This window comes from Hipposideros armiger, unplaced genomic scaffold, assembly GCF_001890085.2.
Source record: "Hipposideros armiger isolate ML-2016 unplaced genomic scaffold, ASM189008v1 scaffold_293, whole genome shotgun sequence".
NCBI classification, from domain to species: Eukaryota; Metazoa; Chordata; class Mammalia; order Chiroptera; family Hipposideridae; genus Hipposideros; species Hipposideros armiger.
Genome location: NW_017731643.1, coordinates 522,795 through 537,131, shown reverse-complemented (window position 1 = coordinate 537,131; position 14,337 = coordinate 522,795).

Sequence of the window (14,337 nt, the reverse complement as noted above, 5' to 3'; positions counted from 1 at the left end):
CCTAAATGTAAAATTATAAAATGACTAAGAGATAACATAGGAGAAAATTCTAGGTGACCTTGGGTCCGGCAATGATTTCTTTTATTTTTTTTTAGATTTTTTGGGGAATTGGGGAAGGGAACAGTGTTGGGGACTTGGAGAAGGGGAACATTGTGTTTTTCCAGGACCTATCAGCTCCAAGTCAAGTTGTTGTCCTTCAATCTTAGTTGTGGACAGTGCAAGCTCAGTTCCAAGTCCAGTCACCGCTTTCAATCTAGTTGCGGGGGGCGCAGCCCACCATCTCATGCGAGAGTCGAACCTGCAACCTTGTTGTTAAGAGTACCCACTCTCACCAGCTGAGCCATTCTGCGCTGGTCAGCAGCTCATCGGCAGCTCAGCTTGGTTGTAGCTCACTGGCCCATGTGGGAATCGAACCAGCAACCCTGTTGCTCAGAGCTCGCGCTCTAACCAACTGAGCCACCCGGATGGCCCTGGCAATGGCTTTTTAGACAGAAATCCGACACTGGCTTAACATGTGGAATGGCATATGTGAGACCGGGCTGGAGTGGGTTCAGAAGGCACAGGAAAGTCTGTGTGAGCAGGTGGCTCAGGGGCCTTCAACAGCAGCTCTTGCTTCAGTGCCTCGTTTCCCTTACTCCGAGGACTTCATAGGAAGTTCCTTGTGGTCAGTTGATTAAGAAGGAAAAAATTCAGGTCTGGTTTACAGATGGTTCTGCGTGATATTCTGGCGCTAACAGTAAGTGGACAGCTGTTGCCCTACAGCCCCACTCGAGCGTGGTCCTGAAGGACAATGGTGAAAGAAAACCTTTCCACTGGGCAGAACTTCTAGAGGCACGTTCGTTCACTTTGTCTGGACTGAGAGATGGCCGGAAGTATGGATCTACACAGATTAATTGGCAGGGGATGTGGAAGAAATATGATTGCAACAAGGAGGTCTGGGCACCGAGTATATGGATGGATTTTTCCAAACCGGCACGGGATGGGAGGATGTTTCTGTCCTATGTGACTACTCACTAAAGGGNCCCCCCCAAAAGCTGGAAATATGATCAGTATAAAAAAAAATGTCCGTAATGTTATATAATTTGAAAGAGTGCCGATTACGTTTACCACCCAAACATGATTTCTTGAAACAAACTGTAGTACTAGAAAATTGTTAGCATTAAACACCAATCATCTCTCAAAAGGCCAAATCGGAGAAACAAAACGGCAAAAAAAACCCCAAAAAAACCCTGACAGCCTTTGCTTCAATTTCTTTAAATAAAGCAAAAATTAGAAATGTCCGTCAACATTCGATCCATAAAACAAGTTAAAAGAACGAAGCCACAAGCCACAGAAAGGTCGAGTCAAATTACAGCAAAAAGGTTTTAGCACACCCCCCCCCACGGCAACCCCCCCTCCACCGCGTCTGGTAGTTGATAGATTGCTGTAAATATCTGAAAATATTCCTGCTTTTGCATCTCTACAGTTATGTTGGAAAAAAGGCATCTCGAAAAACAAGAGAGGAACAACAGCTACCACCAGCGAGCATTCTACAAAGCACTGTCCTCACGGCAGTCTAACCAGCCTTCGCAATGAAATAAAAAAAGTGCCCCGCACCCAGGCTTTAATTAACGCACCGGCCGACCGGTCCACCCAAAGCACCACATAAACTTTTGGTTTCGCCTCCTCCGGCCCCTCCGCTTAGGGTCCCCCAGCCTCCCGCCTCGCTCCCAGCGTCTCGCGCAGGCACAAACTCGGCTTCCAGACCAGAACAAAATGGAAACAATCGCAAAACGTATCCGATTCCCTTCCGAAGAGACAAAACACCAAAACGCTCGAAAATACCCCATCCCCTGCCACGTGCCGCCCTCCAAAATGCAAAAGTTTTTTTTTGCATTTCAGATGCATCAAGTTTCCGCTTCTCCAAAAAAGGAGAAAAAAATGTCCCTCTTTAAAATTTTTTCCTCCTTTTCTGAAATGGGGAAGAGAGAAACGGGGGAAAAAATATGGTCGGTGACCAGAGAAGAGAGACAAGATGGTGAAGCTTAGCAACAACTGTGGGGAGGCAGCAAAAAGCGAGTTACCCCAGGGTGGGAAGCAGCGGCGATTTCCACCCTTTTCCCGCCTGAAAACTGGGGCCCGGGGCCCGGGGGCGGTAGTTAAGAGGCCCGCGCGGGTCCTGGTGAAGGTCTGGGGTCCCAGAAAGGGGCGGCGGGCGGGATTTCACCGAAGAAAGAGGAGCCAGGGGCGCGGGGAGGAGGGAAAACAGGCTCGGCGCCGCGGCGGTTGCTGCTGTTGGGCTGAGGCGGCGAGAGACAGGGGAGCCGCCACCGCCTGAGGGGAGAGGGAAACTCGCTCCTCACCTCTATTTCTGGGCCAAAAAGTTTGTGGGCCAAGCCAGAGGGGCTGGGGGTCCCCTCCCCACACCGCCGGGGCCCAGCTCGGGGCTGACGGCAAGCGGGGCTCCGTTCCGGGGAAGCGGGCAGGCGGGGAAACTTACCCCCCTTCTCCTACGGCTGGAGCTCGGCGAGCTAGAGGCGGCGCTGGCGTTAGAGAGCGACGGCGGCGCGGCGGCGGCTGCGAACACAATTGAAAGATGGCTGACACCGAGGCTATCCCCCAACACACGCCGCCCCGCCCCCGCGCCGCTCGCCAACCAATCACACACAATGGAGGGAAGGCTCGGCTCCGCCCCCCGCGCTCCAGTTCGCTGGCGCGCGCTCGCCCCTCCCCCGCGTACCGCCCGCTTCCTCCTCCCAGCAGCCTCGCGCTGTGTGTGTACAAACACAAAAGACATGCCGAGGGGCCGCTGGCTCCTGCCGAGACTGCCGGTCGCCCCCGTTTTAACTCCGGCTCCGGGGCCCCGCACTCCCACTCGGCTCCGTGAGCACACGTCATCGAACTCTCCAAGCCGGGGTTTGGGGCGCCAAGGGGGAAGTGGGGAGGAGGCGCGGGCGGGAGGCGGCGCGGCGGGTGAACGCCTGGCTTGCGGGCGTCTGGAGCCGCGGCGGAGAAGCAGGGGAGGGGGCGCCCCCACTCCGTCTCCGTCTCCCGCTCCTGCGCGGACCCTGACGCGCGCCCCCGAGGCGCCCTGGACCGCGGGGGGACAGGGAGGAGGACGCAGCCGGCCGGGTCGCCGCGCCCCAGTTGAAAACACTCCCCAACAGGAAGCTTGCAGATAGAAGCCAGGCGTCCCGCGTCCACTTTCGGATCGGGCTGCGCTAGCAGCTGGCGGGGCGGACGGCCCTCTGCCCGCTTTTGCTCCGGGCCAGGTGCGGCCGGTCCTCCCGCAGACAACTTTATCAGCTCAGACACCGGGCCCGGCCGAGGCGGGCCGCTGGCGGTGACCTGCAGGCCGTGCAGCGGCCAGTCCGCACGGGCTCTGCCACCAGGGACGCCTAGCTCCTCGCAGGTGGCGTTTCCAAGGCTGAGGGGACGGGGTTCACCTTCTTCCTTGGCCGGATGTCTGATGCAAGATGGCTGTATTTTGTGAGCCTCTAAAATAATGTATGGAATACGCAGCTAACTGCACCAGGGCCCGACTACCAGTCCCGGCAGCTTGTCCTAACAGCCAGTTGGACCTTTTAACTATGTCCGTGTTCGGTAGACTTGCCACATTAGGGTAATCAAATGTCAGCAGCTTCTACATAGTTTAAATGCGGCGGAAAACGGCAGAAATAAACGGTGTGGGGATTGTTAAACGTTTACCCATTTTCCAGTTCTCAGCATCAGGAACAGACTTAAGTTATTCACCTTATCAGTTCATTGGCGTAGAATATCTGAACCATCCCCAGATGATATTGACAACAGTGTGTGAAGGTTTTCAGTGCAAGTGTCATACAGCCATCCCATAGGATAGTGCAGGAGATACATTTCATAGAAGAAGGGCACTATTATTTGTAATCTGAAGATCTTAGAAAGCAACTTAGTCATAAAACGGATATATGGAAATCAGATATGAGGGAGGGAATAGATTTGTCCAAGGTCACTTAAGTGAGGAACAGACCCAGGAGAAACAAACAAAAAAATCCAGGCCTCCTGTTTCATTATTATTTAATGAATGTTAAGTGTCCATGGTCGCTGTGCAGAGCACATGCAGTCTGCCAGCCTGTTCTAACAGCACATATGCAGAAAAGCCAAGGCTTAGCTGCCAGCGAAGAGTTGCCATAATTTGGGCCAAGAAGAGTTTTTTGTTTTGCTTGCTTTTTGTTTTGTTTTCAGGAAACCAAAATATTTATTGTTGGGTTTATCCAGGAAGGCTGTTCTACATCAATTAAATTCATCATATCTTCGGGAAATGTGAAATGACATGGGTAATATTCTCTTTCTATGCTAGATTTTTCCATAGCTCCTATTTTTTTTAAATTTATTTTTGGCTTAAAAATATTTCTGAGGAAGGGAAAGACTATTTGAGGTGAAATAGCTCTGATCTTGGATTATCTGAACCAACTCAGCTGTACATTTATAAAACGGAAATAATATTTATCTGTGTGGAGATCAGCCTCAAATTTTCTAGTTGTAAGATCCAGTACGTGGGTAAGTGTCTGGTTGTCTGCCTAGTGGCTTCAGGAAGTTCTCTCACTGATTGAATATTTATTGAGTGCCAGCTATGTGCTAGGCACAGTGCTGGGTGCCGGGAATAAAGCAGTGAACGACACAAGCAGTGCTCATGTCCTCATGGGGCTTCTGATCTCTGGAAGCATTGCTTTGCAGAAGGAAGCAGCACTTGGAGGTGGGGAAGGAAGGGAGGTCCTTTGGAACTCTATGACTGGCAAAAACTGTAGCTAAGGGGGACAGAGGACTTCAGAGTTCAGTGATGGGGAGAGGAGAGGTGCCAGGGCAGAAAGGGATTCTAAAGGGACACCAGGATCAGTCCTGAGTTGTCTCTAATGCTAGAACTCTTGGGCTAATAATGGCTTCAAAATTTGGAGTTAGTCAACTGTAATTGAAAGATTTTTAAAAGGGGGCGGGAAAGGTGAAGGGGAATAAGAGATTCAACTTTCGAGGTATAAAATAAGTCATGGGGATGTAATGTACAGCATAGGAAATATAGTCAATAATATTGTGATAGCGTGGTATGGTGTCAGATGGTTGCTGGATTTATCGGGATCACTTCTTTAGGTACATAAATGTTGAATAACTATGGTGTACACCTGAAACTCGTATGCTAGCTGTATTTTAATAAAATATTTTTTTAAAGATTTTTTTATTGGAGAATTGGGGGATGGGAACAGCGCTGGGGAATTGGGGGAAGGGGAACAGACAAGTTGCTGTCCTTTATTTCTTCAGTCTAGTTGTGGAGACGTAACTTCACTGGCCCAAGTTGGTACCATCATTGCACTCTTTCGGGCGAAGCACATCAGTCGCCGGCTTCTGGTTGGCCGCTCATGGCAGCTGTTGGCCGCTCGCGCTGACTGCTGGCTACACAAGGTAGCCCATGGCAACCCACTGCCACAGGGGACTGCAGCCTACGCCGTCGCCTCATGGCAGCCCAGCTCCAGATTGAGCATCTTAGCTGCAGAGGGCAGTGTCACTGGCCCTCATATTGTGGGATCCGAACCGGGGCCCTCTGGCGTCCCAAGCCAGCTCTCAACCAATGTGCCACTCGGCTGGCCCTTAATAAAAATCTTTAAAAAATAAAACATGAAAAAAATTGGAGTTTTAAGAAAATGGAGAGGATGGGAGCAAAAGCTTTTAAGTTAAAACATTTCCCCTAGAATAGAATGCTTATGGCCACTAATTTGTATTGCTTTATAAGTAAAAGTAAAAAAAAAAAGTGGAAAGGGTTTTAAAAGCACTGTTATTATCTAATATCTGCTTGGCTTCTGAGTCAGTCAAAATTTACTGCCTCATGGTTGCTGTTTTTGGACACTCTAGTGCTATTCCCATGCCCACTATCACATCACCCTTTTTATCACATTGATTTAAACCTATCATATTTGTTTACTTGTTTATTATCTGTCTCTTCCCCAAAGGATGTACAGTCTAGGACAGTAGTGGTCTTATCTGTTTCTTTCCTCTAGTCTTACCCTGCCACCCCATTCTATCCCCAGTTTGGGGCCTTTCCCAACTTGCTGTACCTACTTATTAGGTGATCTCATCCACTTCTATGGAAATTGTCAAAACTATGACAAAAGTAGAACAATCGAATGAACCCATCACCTAGCTTCAAAATGATCTACTCATGACCAGTCTTGTGTGTTATCTGTACCCCTACTCACTCCCCCTACTTTCCTCACTTGAATTATTTGGAAGCAAATCCTAGACTTTTTACATCATTTCACCTGAAGATATTTGAGTATGTATCATAGGAACCAAATAAATGGTTGAAATGCCTATTCAATGTATTATCTATAGATTCTCTCTTTCTGTTTGCACTTCTTTGTTAAAAAATACATCCTGAGGTTTTGGATCTCCGTCTTTGCTCCAAAAGCATCCCTCCTTCAGTCTTGCCTAGTAAATGGCATTATGATTTACTCATCTGCTCAAACCCAAAAGTGCAGGCATCCTCCTTAAGCCTCCCTTTATTTCACCCCCATAGTCCTATTGGTCCTACCTCTGAAAAGCATCTCAGAATGACCTACTCCTCTCCTCCTCACCTCTCACCTGGCCCCCCAGTCACTTCCTATATGACCTCTCTCTTTCCACTCCTGCACCTCTGTATTCCATTCTCTGCTGCAGCATGCACAGATTAGATTTATAGAATGTAAATCAGATTAAGTCACACCCTTGTTTAAATCTAATCAGTGGCCTCCCACTGCTCTTGGTTAAAATTGGCACTTGCAGGACCTGGCATCACTCCTGCCCTCCCTCCTGGCAGTTGAATGCTGTCCCCAGCTTTTTGCAAACTGGCTCACTCATCTTCTAAAGCAACATTTCCTACTTTCCTATGTCTGTTAACTCTTAGAAAATGATCCGATCTGTAAGGCACAAGTGGAGGGGATTTGAAGCCATTCATATGGAAATTTCATTATATACTTTTATATTACATAATCACTGTAAGAGAAAAGATTATGTTTTAAGGAAGATGGTAATATCAAACTTGTGTAAAACTCCCAAGTAAAATTTTTTCAAAGGCTTTCATTAGAAACACTGAGCTTGGGCCGGCCGAGTGGCGCAATGGTTAAGAACTGGCTTAGGACGCCAGAGGGCCCGGTTCGGATCCCACATATGAGGGCCAGTGATACTGCCCTCCACAGCTAAGATGCTGAACAACAGCTCAGCCGTGAGTCGCCGGTGACGGTGTAGGCTGCAGCCCCTGTGGCAGTGGGTTGCCATGGGCTACCATATGTAGTCAGCAGCCAGCATGAGCGGCCAGCATGAGCGGCCAGCAGCCAGCATGAGTGGCCAGCAGCTGCAGTGAGCGGCCGTCCAGAAGCCTGCGACTGATCCGCCTCACCCGGGAAGAGCGCAATGATGGTGCCAACTTGGGCCAGTGAAGCAACGTCCTCCACAACTAGACAGAAGAACAAAAGGACAGCAACGTGTCTGTTCCCCTTACCCCAATTCCCCAATAAAAATCTTAAAAAAAAAAAAAAAGAAACACTGAGCTTACCTCCATGAACATAATTTTTTATATCGGGTTTTATACTTGAGATGGCCATATGCCATTCCTGATTAAGACTTTATAATCTGAAGGTCTTTCAAATTCTTGATAATCTCATCATTGAAAAACTTTGTTCACTGCAAGTAGGCGATAAAAACTCAAAATAATTGTTTTTAATCATTCAAAAAAGTAACAGTTGAAGTTCTATCTTGAAATTTCTTCCCTTTCTTTCATTGACAAATGTAATCTTGAAATTTCTTGTGAATGAATTTTGAATCCAATTAAACATTTTAAAAGTCAAGTATTTAAAAATAATGATGTTGCTCAAACTTGCAAAATGCACCTTGCAGCTGCCTTGGTCACCACCCAAGATGTTCTAGACACTAAAATGGAGAGAAGTACCTGATAGGAGCACCAAGATCTGCACCAAGAACCCTGTTTAGCCTCTTTGTCCCCAACCCCGATTGGTTGCATTTTGGGCTGCACCAGAGCGCCTTGGGCACCTGACATGGAAGTTCCTTGGGCTCCATGTCTGTGATGGATAATGTTCCCTGCCCTGCAGGACTAAGCAGGAATCCAAGGGCTAGAGGGCCTCCTCAGCTGTGCTCAGCATATCACGAGGAGCAGTGAGTGGTGGGCACCACGTATCTACTGTTCTCACCACTGCAGTGACCATGAGAAAGGTCAGGCCCACGCTGTCCAGGCTGCACTCCAAGGAGATCCAGTGGGAACTGCCCACAACCAGGGGCCCTAGTCCCCAGGGCTCAGGGGACCTATCTTCTGGCACCCCCATTGTCCATAGGGAAGGCCATTGGGCTACTCTGAGTTCTCAGCCCCAATGTCACTCCTTAGAGAGCCACCCCTGAGCCCCTGTCTTCCCTGCCATATTATAGTGTCACATTTCCATGTTTATTTCCTTCACAGCAACTCTCACAAGCTGACATTTTGTTGATTTCTTTGCTGATTTGTGGTCTCCCCAACTAGACTGTAAACAAATGAGAACAAGGACTTTGATATTTTCATACACTTTGATATTTTATACACTATAGAACTTGTATAGGACCCTGCCCATGCCAGACACAATAAATATTTGACAGATGAATAAGCTAAAAGTGACAGTATTTTATAAAGTTTTACCGTCAACCATAAGATGCATTTTGTTTGCAGAATATTTGCATCTGAAAAAACGTACCACTTAGAGTTAATGAGCTACGATCCGTTTCTCAGTATTCTCATCAGTAAAAGGAAGATAAATATTTTTCTCACGGTGAAGTTGTTTGGATGAAATGTGTCCATTGGACCAGGGCTGTCACTAATAATGTTTTATTAATTTTGAACACTCATTAAATGATTAATGGCATCTATTCTTATCATTATTCCCTGCTTGCCAAGCAACCTGGGATTGCAATTGGGTTCTGTATGTAGATCCGAGATGCCCTCCTCCCCATGTCCTGAAGATCTTCACTTTCCCTTTGTACACCAATAAATGGGTGTCCTGGTGAACTGGGTTAGTGGTGATCTGCCATGAAGAAGGAGTGCCAAGAAGTTAAAGTGATTTCTGAGACCACAAGTACCAGAACCACGCCTTGAACCATTGGGAATTCACAATATAAATGGCACCTGGTGAAGCTATGTGGACATTAGGCAGCCTTTGAGATACTCCTTAGTCCCTTCCTTCAAACTCCAGAATGTTGATTCTGATACAATGATCTTGACACTTCTTAAGTATTAATAAACAGGTAAGAAAAATCTAGGGGAGAAAAGCCTTTCCAGGATCTGCTAGCTGCTCTCTAGGTGTGAATAAGGACAGTTCAGGTCAGTTAAATGAACATCTATTGAGTGCCCATTATCTGCTTGGTTGGCACAGTGCCAGGCACTTGCTACAAAGGCGAAAAGATAGCCTTTCCCCATTGCGAAAGGGATGATCTCAACACAGCTTGATGCGTTTGCCAGTGGAGGCATTTTGGGGGTTTTGTGGGACCATCAAGGAAATCTCAGGGTCTGGAAGTGGTTGGGAAGCGATGATCTCTAAACTTTCTTTATAATGTTTTAAAATTTTAAAAATATTTTAGGGCCGGCCGAGTGGCGCGTTGGTTAAGAGCTGGCTTGGGACACCAGCTCTGAGCAGCAGGGCCCCGGTTCGGATCCCACATGGGGGCCAGTGACACTGCCCTCTACAGCTAAGATGGTGAACAACAGCTCGACCTGGAGCTGGGCTGCTGTGAGTCGCCAGTGACGGCGTAGGCTGCAACCCCAGCTGCAGTGGGCTGCCATGAGTGACCGTGTGTGGCTGGCAGCCAGTGTGAGTGGCCGGCAGCCAGCATGAGCTTCCAAGAGCCACTGTGAGTGGCCATCCAGAGGCCGGCGACTGATCTGCCTCTCCCGGGAAGAGCGCAATGATAATATCAGCATGGGCCAGTGAAGCGACGTCCTCCACAACTGGACTGAAGAACAAAAGGACAGCAACTTGTCTGTTCCCCTCCCTCAATGCCCCAATAAAATCTTTAAAAATATATATATATTTTAATTTTTTTCTTATTACAAAGAAGGAAACAATTACTACAGAGAACTACAGTTTGACCCTTGAACAACACAGTGTTTGAGCTGTGCAGGTCCACTTATATGTGGATTTCTTTCAATAAATACAGTACTGTAAATGTATTTTCTTTTTCTTATGATTTTCTTAATAACATTTTCTTTTTGCTTTCTTATTTTATTTTAAGACTATGGTGTATAATACATATAACAAACAAAATATGTGTTAATCAGCTCACTATGTTATCAATAAGGCTTCCAGTCAACAGTAGGCTATTAGCAGTAGTTAAGTTTTGGGGGAGTCGTAATGATATGTGGATTTTCGACTGTATGGGGACTTGGTACCTCTAATCCTATGTTGCTGAAGGGTCACTGTATTTCTAACACTTTGAGTTTATATTTTTAGATCTTTTGACTTCTTTCCAACATGTGAGATTCATATATCGACATGCATAAATGTGACATACATATACAAACTTTTCTTTCGGTGTTTTTTACAAAAAATAGGAATTTATATAAACCTTGAAGGATGAGTAGGAATAGATCAGGTGACAAAGAGGTGGAAGGATGTTCCAAACAGAGGGAGCAGCATGAGCGAAGGTACAGAGGCAAGCATACTCATATTGGGTTGTCGGAAAAGTCATGACATATTTTTTCAATGTTTTTGGTTGCAAAAATGCATCATGACTTTTCCGACAACCCAATAAAACCAGGGCGCATATAGCAAGGGAGGAAATCTCAGAAGAGGAGGCTGGAGAAGGACCAGGGACTCGGCCCTAGAAAGCCTTGTCTGTCATGCTAAGGCACTTACTTGGGCTTTGGGGAGGGGCAGGAGGAAAGAGACATGATCAGATTTTCTTGTATGACTATCACGTTGGCAGCAGGGTGGGTAGAGATTTTGAGAGGGTGTAAGAATGAGGCAAAGAGTTTGTGACAACATGGATGGACCTTGAGGGCATTATGCTAAGTGAAATGAGTCAGACAGAGAAAGACAAATACTCCATGATCCACTTATATATGGAATCTAAGAAAACCCCCCAAAAAACACAAAAACCAAACCAAAACCAAGCTCAAGCTCATTGATACAGAATACAGACTGATGGTTGCCAGAGGCGGAAGCAAGGGGGACATTGGGAGTTGGGTGAAATGGGTAAAGAGAATAAAAAAGTAGAAACTTCCAGTTATAAAATAAAAAAGTTATGGAGGCTTAATGTACAGCATGGTGACTATTGTTAGTAACACTACATTGCATATTTGAAAGTGGCTAAGGGAGTAGATCTTAAAACTTCTCATCACAAGAAAAAATAATTTTGTAACTATACATGGTGATGGATGTTAACTAGACTTATTGTGATCATTTTGCAACATATGCAAATATCAAATCATTATGTTGTACACCTGAAACTAATATAATGCTTTGTGTCAATTATAGCTCAATTAAAAAATAAATATTTTTCTCCATTCAACAAGTATAATTGAAAACCTAACATGCTAGACACTAAAAAGAAAAAAAAAAGACTGAAGGCTAAGCAACTCATGAGGAGACCTCAGGAATGCAATTTTTTACACTTAAAGATGTAGTCAACTTTATATCCTTAATTAATCCAAGAGGATTTTAGCTCTTTAGCAAAGATAGTTTAATAGTTGGATTACATCCGATTCCAAGGGACTTAAACATCTCTGCTTATCTACTGCTTTCATCTGGTGGACTCCCTCATAATAATAATAGCAGTAGTCATAATAATAATAATAATACAGATAGCTAATATTTTTTATGCATTTATGGTATGCCAGGCACTATGCTGAGTGTGTTAGATATGTTTTCTCAGGTAGTGATAAGTATACATATTCTTCCACATTTACAGATGAGGAGAGAGGCTAAGGAAGACCAGGCTGACACGGGGCAGGTCTGGGGGTCCATGCCCTACCTCTGCTCTAGAGCCTATACTCTGCTGCCCACGTGAGTGGCAACTTTTATTTAACCAAGATTAGTCACAGGTATCTGAATTTTACCTTGACAATCTTTAAAATGGCCACATTTGATATGTTTACCTACTAAGAATTGGCCAAGTTTTCTAGAGTGTCATATAAGTATGACATTTAAATAAGAACCTCCAAATAGGTCGCCAAAATCCAGAATGTAAATCATAGTACTTAATATTAAAAACTGTACCCCCATGTTTGTTGCAGCATTATCTACAATAGCCAAGATGTAGAAGTAACCAAAGTGTCCAGTGAGGGCTGAGTGGATAAAGAAGAGGTGGTACATATACACAATGGAATATTACTCAGCCAAAGAAAAGAATGCAATCTTGTCCTTTGCGACAACATGGATGGACTTAGAGGGTATTATGCTGAGTAAAATAAGACAGAGAAGGACTACTGCCATATGATCTCTTATATGTGGATTCTAAAAAACAAAACAAATAAAACAGAAACAGACTCATAGATACAGAGAACAAACTGGTGGCTGCCAGAGGGGCGGGGTGAGGGCATGGGCAAAAAAGGTGAAGAGGTACAAACTTCCAGTAATAAATCAGTCACAGGGATGTAACATACAGCACAGGGAATACAGTCAATGTTATCAATAACTCTGTATGGTCACAGATAGTTACTAGACATCATGGCGATCACTTCTTTAGGTATGTAAATTTGAATAACTATGGTGTACCCCCGAAACTAATATAATATTTTATGTTAACTATACTATAGTTTTAAAAAGCTGCAGTAATATTCAAAGGAATTAGTATCTAAAGGAGGCAAAAGTCCTCTAGCCAAGAGTGAATACCAAGCATTTCCCACACATCGGCAGTTAGCTTATTGGTAGCATTTAGTAAATATTTCTTTATCATCGTTACTTCCTCAGGGTGTAGAGGTAGGCGCTGCTATTCCATAGCTTGCAGAGGGTGATGACGCCAAGTTTGGGGAGTCCACCCCATAGGATCTCCAAGCTCAGTCACTCAGCTGCCAAGAGAGGCTGAATGGCCAGCATACTTGATAGAAGCTTATTAAATGGACTGAACCAATGTGAAGGGCCTGGCTTTTTGTAGGTGCCCTGTAAATGTTATTTTCCTCTTCCCTGAGTCAATGGATAGCTATTTGGTTTGTGTCTAGCCACTGTTTTTTGTTATATTAGAAAACAATAGAGTCATTCCATATATTGCACCAAGAAGTAGAGTTGAGGCAACAATGGGAGGTAACAATGCTTTCCAAGGTACTTACACAGAAAGTGGGCCTTTTGTCTGAGGCAGTGCACCTGGGGCTGTTGAGAGTTTGGCCTCAGACTCAAATCTGCCAAAACCCTTTTCCTCTGAAAAAGCTGCCCTAATTGTGATTCCTGCATGCCCGTTTATTTGCCTGCCATGGCTTTGTTTCGATGAATCATTGGAAATTGTGGTTTCAAGAACCATTTAAGTGGTTCTTTCCACCCCCCACTCACTTCTTCAGCATAGCATCTGTTTGTTATCCCTTTTGTACCTGTATGTGACCTACTAAAATTGGGGGACATATGTTTTTCTTCCTAATTTTCAAAATTTTAATAATATGATTATATTATTTTTATAGTGGAAAGATTTTTAATAAAAAAACACAACCTCTTATAAGTACAATTAGAACCATATGACATTATGATGAGACTTTTCATACCTAAAAACATGAGGACACATGGCCTGACTTATGGTCTGGCCACAAGACACAGGGACTTTTTCTCCCAGACCCAGGGCACATCCATATACAGAAACTGGCAATTATGGCTGTAAGCCAGAAGTGAATCCAGTGCCCCAGCTTTATTTGAGGCATTTGAGGCAACCCCTCCAGACACTACATTGTAGGTGACTCATGGCCACCCACAGTGCCATAGTCCCAGAGCAGCACAAGCTGTCAGGAGACCAAATAAAATTGACCCCCTCCTATGACTGAAACAATGAGTCTTTTCAGCAATTGTCCCTACCCAGGAGACTCCTGTGTTGGTAGCTGTCATCACTGCATACAAACGCAAGTCCCCTCCATCCTATCATGAACACTGGTACAAACGCATTACAACGTCTTATCCATGACTTTTCGGTGGGGTGCAGATGACACATTGACCTTGTCTGTCCTGGGAGGGGAGCCTCCCTCCTAGCCCTGTATTCAGCAGTGCATCCAAGATGATGCCTGGACAATAAGCCAGATGTCATTGTCGCTTTCTGGTTTCTCTCTCTGACTCTCTCTCTCTCTCTCTCTCTCTCTCTCTCTCTCTCTCTCTCTCTCTCTCTCTCTCTCTCTCTCTCTCTCTGTCT